This window comes from Rattus norvegicus, chromosome 7, assembly GCF_021556685.1.
Source record: "Rattus norvegicus strain SHRSP/BbbUtx chromosome 7, alternate assembly SHRSP_T2T, whole genome shotgun sequence".
NCBI classification, from domain to species: Eukaryota; Metazoa; Chordata; class Mammalia; order Rodentia; family Muridae; genus Rattus; species Rattus norvegicus.
In genome coordinates, this window is record NC_141540.1 from 124,767,206 (window position 1) to 124,775,272 (window position 8,067).

General features: G+C 47.2%; 1 protein-coding gene across 3 annotated transcripts in view; it reads right to left on the reverse strand.

The window, feature by feature from the left end:
* Efcab6 (EF-hand calcium binding domain 6) overlaps positions 1-7,105 on the reverse strand; it is a 187,389-nt gene extending 180,284 nt beyond the window's left edge. The window contains exons 1-3 of one of the 3 annotated variants that reach the window (XM_087557481.1): positions 7,031-7,105; positions 5,403-5,464; positions 1,190-1,343 (exon numbers count right to left, since the gene is read on the reverse strand). The gene's annotated coding sequence lies outside the window, so the exon portion shown is untranslated. Of the gene's footprint in view, positions 1-1,169; positions 1,344-5,402; positions 5,465-7,030 lie in introns of all 3 variants that reach the window. The other 2 variants (XM_087557480.1, XM_087557478.1) reach the window with 2 other exon arrangements.
* Between the last annotated feature and the right edge of the window lie 962 nt (positions 7,106-8,067).

Sequence of the window (8,067 nt, forward strand, 5' to 3'; positions counted from 1 at the left end):
GCTGTCCTATCTGTCATGTCTAACTTAAGCCTGTGAGTTTATCTCCTGACAACGTTGCTTGACAAAGAGAAAGCCACAAGGTCCAGAAGCACTTGCAGCTCCATTCCTGTGTTGGGATCACAGACAGGGGGAGGGAGGCCATGAATAGAATAATTCCCTGTCTGTTCCTCTCGCCCCATCTCAACATTCACTGATTTCTCTGCTTTTAGATTTTCTGTGGATCCAAGGGAACTTGCTAGTCTACAAGCCCTCCGGCAGGAAAGAGCCCAAGGGCTTCTGGACCAATGGAGACCTGGCACAGGACAAGCATGATATCACCCTTTGTTCTTGATGGGCTATGGTGAACACCTCACACTGGGAGGTAGACGCCTAGGCTAAGGTTACCCTTGGTCTTGAAAGCTAACAATGTGCTGAGGAGGACAAGACATTGTGACAGACTCTTCACATCTCACGTCCCTAGCTACATCGTCATTAAGGTTTTCCAAGAAAAGAGAATCCTGAGACATTCACAAATTCAGAACCTGAGGGTAGTCACTGACGAGGACTGGAAAGCCAGTAACTTCTGACTTTCACATATTCTTTTCTTTTTTTAATTGTCTTTGGTGTTTCGTTTTGTTTGAGACAGGCTCTCATGTAGCCCAGGTTAGCCTAGAGCTCCTATGTGCCAGAGGACTTGTCCTGCCTCTACCTCTCTGCCTGCTGGATCACAGGAGCGAGTGAGTACCACATCCAGTTCCCGCTATGCTTCCTGCCCACAGGCAGAAACTGCTGTGTGGCTGCTAGTTCCCAGATCTATCTGTCCGTTTGCCAGAGGACTGATGTCCAGTGTTTAGCAGATGCTATTTACAACAGAATCCTAACAAAAGTACCATCCGTCTGCTTGGCACCCAGAGAAACATAACTGAACACAAGGGTAAAATATACACACAGCCAACACCAGTGGCATCAGGAACAAAAACTGTTGGTTCTGGCATCACTCGGGTAGGGGAGAGTGCTTGACTAAACTGGAAAAAAATCGTGAGCCTCACAAAAGACGTGGGCAGCTCCGGCTACATATTTGAGAGGTCTCTTGGAACATCGAGGGAGTGCTCTGTTCCACCTGAGAACGGGTGCCTTAAAACGGGTCGCCCCCCTCCCACCACCCCATGACCTTGCACAGGCCTTCATACGCATCTCAGTCACCAAGCACCTTCGTTTTTTGAACAGTGGGAAAAACACAGGGTGTAGGTCAGACGGTCGCTGCCATCTACTGTGCCATCTTGCAAGTTGATTCTTCTCCCGTCTCTTCATTTGCCAAGTGGAAACAGCAGCTCTCTATCAAGTGAGTCTTCTCAGCCCGGATCCTAAGGGAGATGACCACGTGTGAGCTCTGCTGACCCTCAATCAAATGCAAAAGTGTGTGTGTCCTGATGGGCAGAACGGAGGGATGATCTGACTCCAGAGCTTCTTGCAGACAAGGAGCCTGGAGATGACTCAGCAGTTAAAGATGCTTGCTGGGAAGCCTGAGGTTGAGTTCTGTCCCCAGAACCCACAAGGGAAAAGGAGAGAACCGGGGCTGGAGAGATGGCTTAGTGGTTAGGAGCACTGACTGCTCTTCCAGAGGTCCTGAGTTCAATTCCCAGCAACCACATAGTGGCTCACAACCATTGGTAATGGGATCTGATGCCCTCTTCTGGTGTGTCTGAAAATGGCTACAGAATACTCATATAAATAAAATAAGCAAATATATTTTTTTTAAAAAAGGAGAGAACCAACTCCAGGGGTTGTCCTCTGACCTCCGCAAACAAGCAACATCACCCCCTCCAAAAAACAATTAACAATCTCCAAAGAAAACTTACTAAGGCCATTGCTCTCAGAGCTGGAGGAGGACCGTGGCTCACCTCAGCATGAGTGTTTAGCAGTCAGTAGAGAGAGAACTCAGAAAGCAGTCAACAGCACAATCTCCAGGTATCAGGATAACCAGAGAAACAAACCATACTCAAGAAAAACCACCTCGGGAGTGACTGTGAGAAGGCTAGGCTGACTCCATGACAGGCTTCAAATAGGCAGCTCAGGAGACTAGGCCTAAACCTCTGTTTCCAAGAACGGGGCAATTCCAAGTCCAGGCTCCAGAAGCTGCCCTGCCACCTGGCCTAAGGCAAGGACCATGGGTCAATGGCAGTTTCCAGACTTCCTCAGCTACTTCCTCAGTAGGAGTTTACAGCCCCCACACCCGGGTAATGGAATGTCCATAGAGATGGACCCAACAGATTAGCATAGAGGTCACCTACCCTGGAATTCCCTAATGTGCTTTAAATCAGGCCTGCAAGCTCACTTGTGTGTCTAAATTCTGGTGGTAGAGACCCCAGCATGCTGAACTTCTGCAGAATAAAACTCTGTGGTTGGGGATTTAGCTCAGTGGTAGAGCGCTTGCCTAGGAAGCGCAAGGCCCTGGGTTCGGTCCCCAGCTCCGAAAAAAAGAACAAAAAAAAAAAAAAAAAAAAAAAAAAAAAAAAAAAACTCTGTGCATTTACATACTATTTGAGTCCAGGACATCATTTTTTTTTGGCGAATCATGGACCCTTACAACTGTAGTGTGGGAGCTAGAGGAATATCAAGCCCAGACAATGGTGATCACAGGGCAGATGCTTACTAAATCACCGAGAAGTAAATAAACACAGAGAGTTAACCCAGGGGGACAGGATAATCCCACTTACCAGAGGGGACATTTTCAGAATGTGCTACTGGAAACCGTTATGATTCAGAGTTCTTTAATTTCGAATATTTAGTTCAAACTGAAGCACATTCTCTCCTGAAAGTGAGAACACTGAGCCTGGATGCCTGTCATTTAGTGGTGATCCAGAGGCCTATCTCAGCCTTGCCTGATGAAACCCAGGAGGACCCTCCCTTCCATCTAAATGTGAGAAAAAAAAATGTCTTCCTGGAAGAACTGAAGGCCTTATTTCCTGGATTAAACACATCCCATTTTGAAGGTGCTGGAAATTGAGCCTAGGGCCTCACACATGCCAGGCAAGTACCTTACTGTTGGGTTATATGACAGCCACTGACTTTTTTAAGTCTGTTTTGCCTTGACAAGAAGCTCACAATAATGTCAAGGCCCAATTTTACTGATCAAAAACCTGAACAATTCTCTTTCCTCCCCATGATTTCCTTGTTTGCTCTAATTTTTTTCTGGAACTGTGATGGTTTATAAATGCTCGGCCTAGGGAGTGGCACTATTAGAAGGTGTGGCCCTGTTGGAGTAGGTGTGTTACTATGGGTGTGGGCTTTAAGACCCTCACCCTAGCTGCCTGGAAGCCAATATTCTGCTAGCAGCCTTCAGATAAAGATATAGAACTCTCAGCTCCTCGTGCGCCATGCCTGCCTGACGCTGCCATGTTCCCACCTTGATGATACTGTACTGAACCTCAGAACCTGTAAGTCAGTCCCAATTAAATGTTGTCCTTTATATTTGCCTTGGTCATGGTGTCTGTTCACAGCAGTAAAACCCTAACTAAGACAGGAACCAAAAAGCAACTTAAAGAAGGAATGGATTTTTCTGATTTATAATTCCAGGTCCCAGTCCATTGCTGAGGGAAGTCATGGTAAAAGAGAGCAGAACTTGAAGCAGAGACCACCGAAGAATACTGCTTGCTGGCTCACATTCGGGCTATTTACTGGTTCATTCTCAGAAAGCTTTCTTACACAGTCCAGGCACAGCTTTCCAGGGAATGATGCTGCCCACAGTGGGCTGGGCCCTCCCACATCAATTAACAAGTAAGACCATCCCTAAAGAAACACCTACAGGCCAATCCCTCAACTGAGACTTCCTGCTCAGATGACTCCAGGCTGTGTCAAGGTGGCAGCTTGAGCTAGCTAGGACACAGTATTTTTTTCTTGTGATGATTTACATGGTTTAGTTGAACACATGGTAGGTGTCCACATATGTCACCCAAAGCCCTCCTGGACTTCAGGTATGAAACCGGACAGCTGCTTGTCCAGAACACAGGTTCTACTACCGTACAATGCAGGAGAGAAGGCTCACTCTGCTAGTTCTCAGCTTTGTGACGTGCCTCAACCTGGCTCACCCACTATAGAGTTTCATAGCTGAGAACTGAGGAGGAAATTTAAAAGGTACGTGAGGACCAATACGATAGCTCATTGGATAAAGACACTTGCCGCGGAGCCTCACAACTTGAATTTGATCTGGAATTCACATGGTAGAGGGAAAGAACTGACCGGTGCAAGCTCTCCTCTGACTACTACATGTGCTCCCATGAACCTCCATTCCCTCTCCCTCCCTCCCCTCCCCCCCTCTGTCTGTGTGTGTGTGTGTCTCTCTCTCTCCCTCTCCTTCCCCCCTCCCTCCCTCCCTCTTCCCCTCCCCCCTCTGTCTCTGTGTGTGTGTCTCTCTCTCCCTCTCCCTTTCCCTCCCTCCCCTCCCCCCCTCTGTCTGTGTGTGTGTGTATGTGTGTGTCTCTCTCTCTCCTTCTCCCTCTCCCTCTCCCTCTCTCTCTCTCTCTCTCTCTCTCTCTCTCTCTCACACACACACACACACACACACACACACACACACAACAACAACGACGATGAAGACAATGACAACAGGTGAATCTAATAACACTCTAAAATCCACTCGAGGCCTGGAGGACGCCTGACTCGGCAAGTGCTCAGGGCCCACACCAATGGGAGCAGTGAGCAAATCACAAATCGGAGCAGAAGACAGACAGCAAATGGCATCTGAAACCCGATAAAACCGAACAGCAGTAAAGGTCAAAACCCAGGACAGAGCAAAACAGAGCCAAAGGGGTGCGCACTGGTGGGGCTCTGGAACTGAGGCAGTGAGCACCGGTGGGGTCCTGAGAGTCCAGGTCACAGAACCACAGGGTTCGACAAACACATCCCTTCGCTTCACAGGTTCTCTTCCTAAAGAGTACTATAGAGAAAGGGAATTAACACTTGAATATATTTCCACAACAACCACACCTGTCCATACCTGTGGGCCCACACGAGGTATTTTTATACACACATACTTTACAAAAAGATCACAGGAAGTATGTTAAGGAAAAAGGGTAGCTGTTGGTGTCTTTTCTCCCAGTTACATCATCTACTGCCTATGGCTTACGTGTCAGTCCTGGCAGGGGGAGAAGCCATCAGGACTCTAAGCATCTTCTATGACAGTGGTCATAGAAGATGCTTAGACCCTTTAATACATGTTAAAGTCATGTATTAAATGCCATGACCCTTTAATACAGTTCCTTGTGTCATGGTGACCCCCAACCATAAAACCATTTCATTGCTACTTTATAAGTTTGCTACTGTTATGAATCATAATGTAAATATCTCAGTTAGGGTTTCTATTGTTGCCACGAAACACCATAACCAAAAAGTATGTTGGAGAGGAAAGGGTTTATTTGGCTTACCCTTCCATATAGATGTTCACCACAGAAGGAAGTCAGGACAGGAACTCAAGCAGGGCAGGAACCTGGAGGCAGGAGTTTATGTAAAAGCCATGGAGAAGTGCTGCTTACTGGCCTGCTTTCTTACAGAACCCAGGACCACCAGCCCGGGGTTGGCACCACCCACTATGAGCTGGGTCCTCCTCCCTCTGATCACAAATTGAGGAAATGCCCTACAGCTGGCTCTCATGGTGGCATTTCCTCAACTGAGTCACCCTCCTCTCTGATGACTCTAGCTTGTGTCAAGTTGACACAAAACCAGCCTGTATAATACCTATATGCTAAGTATCTAGCATGCGACCCCCAGGTTGAGAACCATTGCTCTGTGAGCTTTAACTCTTGCTCTTGATACAGACCAGTGAAGTTGATTTACTAAAGCAACTGCCTCGTTAGCATCAGGATGTGCTGAACAGGCTTGCAGCACTGGTTCTCTTTGGGGGTGATGATCGGCTATAAGGGTCACAGAATGGGTGCGCAACTTCTGCATGGCTGGAAAGGGAGGGGGGCACAGAATATAGAGTGAACGTACAAATAAATTTGGCATGCAAAATATAAAATGTAATGTAAGCTTTGTGGGTTTCTTATTTTTGAGACAGGGTTTCAGTGTAGCCCAGGCTATAATTTGAGATCCTCCCACCTCAGCCTCTCTCAAATTCTGGGATTACAAGTGTACACCACCATGTCCAGCTTCAGTCAAGCACTTTGTAAAAAAGAATTTTTTTCCTACTTTGAACCAAGCACTAAAATGAATGTAAACAAAGGCACAGATAACTCCAATGAATTCTTTTTTTCCCTCCAATTCATCCAGCTGCAGTGAAGACACTCGTTCACGGAAACCCAAGGAGCCAATGGCAGGTTCGTTTTAGACCCCCTGGAGCTTAGACAAATGTTTATTGAACAGAAGGCAACGGATAAAAGACCAAGATGAACTGTGGTTTGTAAAGATAGGATTTATTTACTGTATTTCTCTAAGTTCAGTCCTTCAAGGACACAGACACAATTTAAGAGAAATGAGTGCTTTCCCCAGAGTGATATAAAAGCCCTTTTGAAGAGGCAGACTTATGGGAAGTAAATATTTTCAGGAGGAGGAGGCAGGTGCATCTCTGAGGTCAAGGCCAGTCTGCTATAGACCATAAGTTTCAGGCTAGCCAGGGCTATGTAGTGAGACCTTCTAAAATTAAATAAAACAAAACGGTTTTGTTTTTTCAGGAGGGATAAAAAAAAAGGAGTGGAAGGGTGAACTTGGGGGCAGCCTTCAGCCTGAAACCTTAGTACATTTCACGAAGTGCTTTCACATGAAATTTGGGCATTGGGGTTAAAGAAGCATTTGCCTGGAAGCAGAACGAGGCGGTTCTGCCTTTGCGACTTGTGTGGCTGACAGGTCTCTCACCTAAGTCCACCTCAAGACGAAGCAGAGAACGTAGAGCTCAAGATCTAGGCGGGACGCGAAGGAGCAGGGTAAGGAACTCCGCAAGCGGTGGGAAGTCCGAGACCGCAGGTGCCCGCCCACCCGCGCGCTCCTCCGCGACCCACGCTTCGCTCCGCGCAGCCCCGCACTCCCCTGGCCCTCCCGGGCCCACGCGCCGCCTTACCCGGCTGGGTGGTCTCCACCTCGCTGCGCCCACACTCCTGCAAAGATTGGTCCCTAGGTTCTGGGGGCGGTCCCTAGGTTCTGGGGGCGGGCGCGAGCCACGTCTTCAGGACGCTGTTGCCCCAGCAACCAGGGTACTTGCCAGGAGGATGCTAAATCTCCGCCTCCCACTAGTAGAGGAGTTGCGATTGGCCAAGAAAGGAGGCGGAGCCAGACGAGGCTTCGGCCCAGGAAGGACTTCCGCCGGAAGTGCTGTCCCTAGGAGAGAGGAGAGCCAGGAGCCAGGGGTGGTGTCTCCCTGTTCTTTGTTTTTGTTGTTCTGTTGCATTTCTGTGTGATTGAAGCCGAGTCCCTTGAACCTGCCCTGCCTCTGAGAAGCAGACTTTTTTTTTCTTTTTTTAAAGTCTTTATTTTATTTTTATGTATGTGAGTACACTGCCGCTCTCTTCAGGCCCACCAGAAAGGGCGTCAGATCCCATTACAGATGGTTGTGAGCCACCATGTGGTTGCTGGGGTTTGAACTCAGGACCTCTGGAAGAGCAGTCAGTGCTCTTAACCACTGAGCCACCTCTCCAGCCCAGAAGCAGACTTTTTAAAAGAGTTATTTATTTTTACATTATTATAGCAAAATATTCCCGTGTTCTTTCTCTTGAATAATTGCTATATTCATCAGAATTATAGAAGCCTATTTATATATGTATATATAATCTGTGTGCAAATATGGATATACTCAAATGCATTACCGTCTCAAAAAATTGTTACAATTAAAAATAAGAAAAATGGGGCTGGGGATTTAGCTCAGTGGTAGAGCACTTACCTAGGAAGCGCAAGGCCCTGGGTTCGGTCCCCAGCTCCGAAAAAAAAGAACCAAAAAAAAAAAAAGAAAAGAAAAGAAAAATAAGAAAATAAATGTTTCGTTTTGCCCTCAAAAGATTACATTTATGTGTTTGAGTATGTGTCCACATGTGTGTATGTGCAGTGTGTAAATGCAATGCCCGCAGAGGCCATAAGAGGGCGTTAGATCATCTATACCTGGAA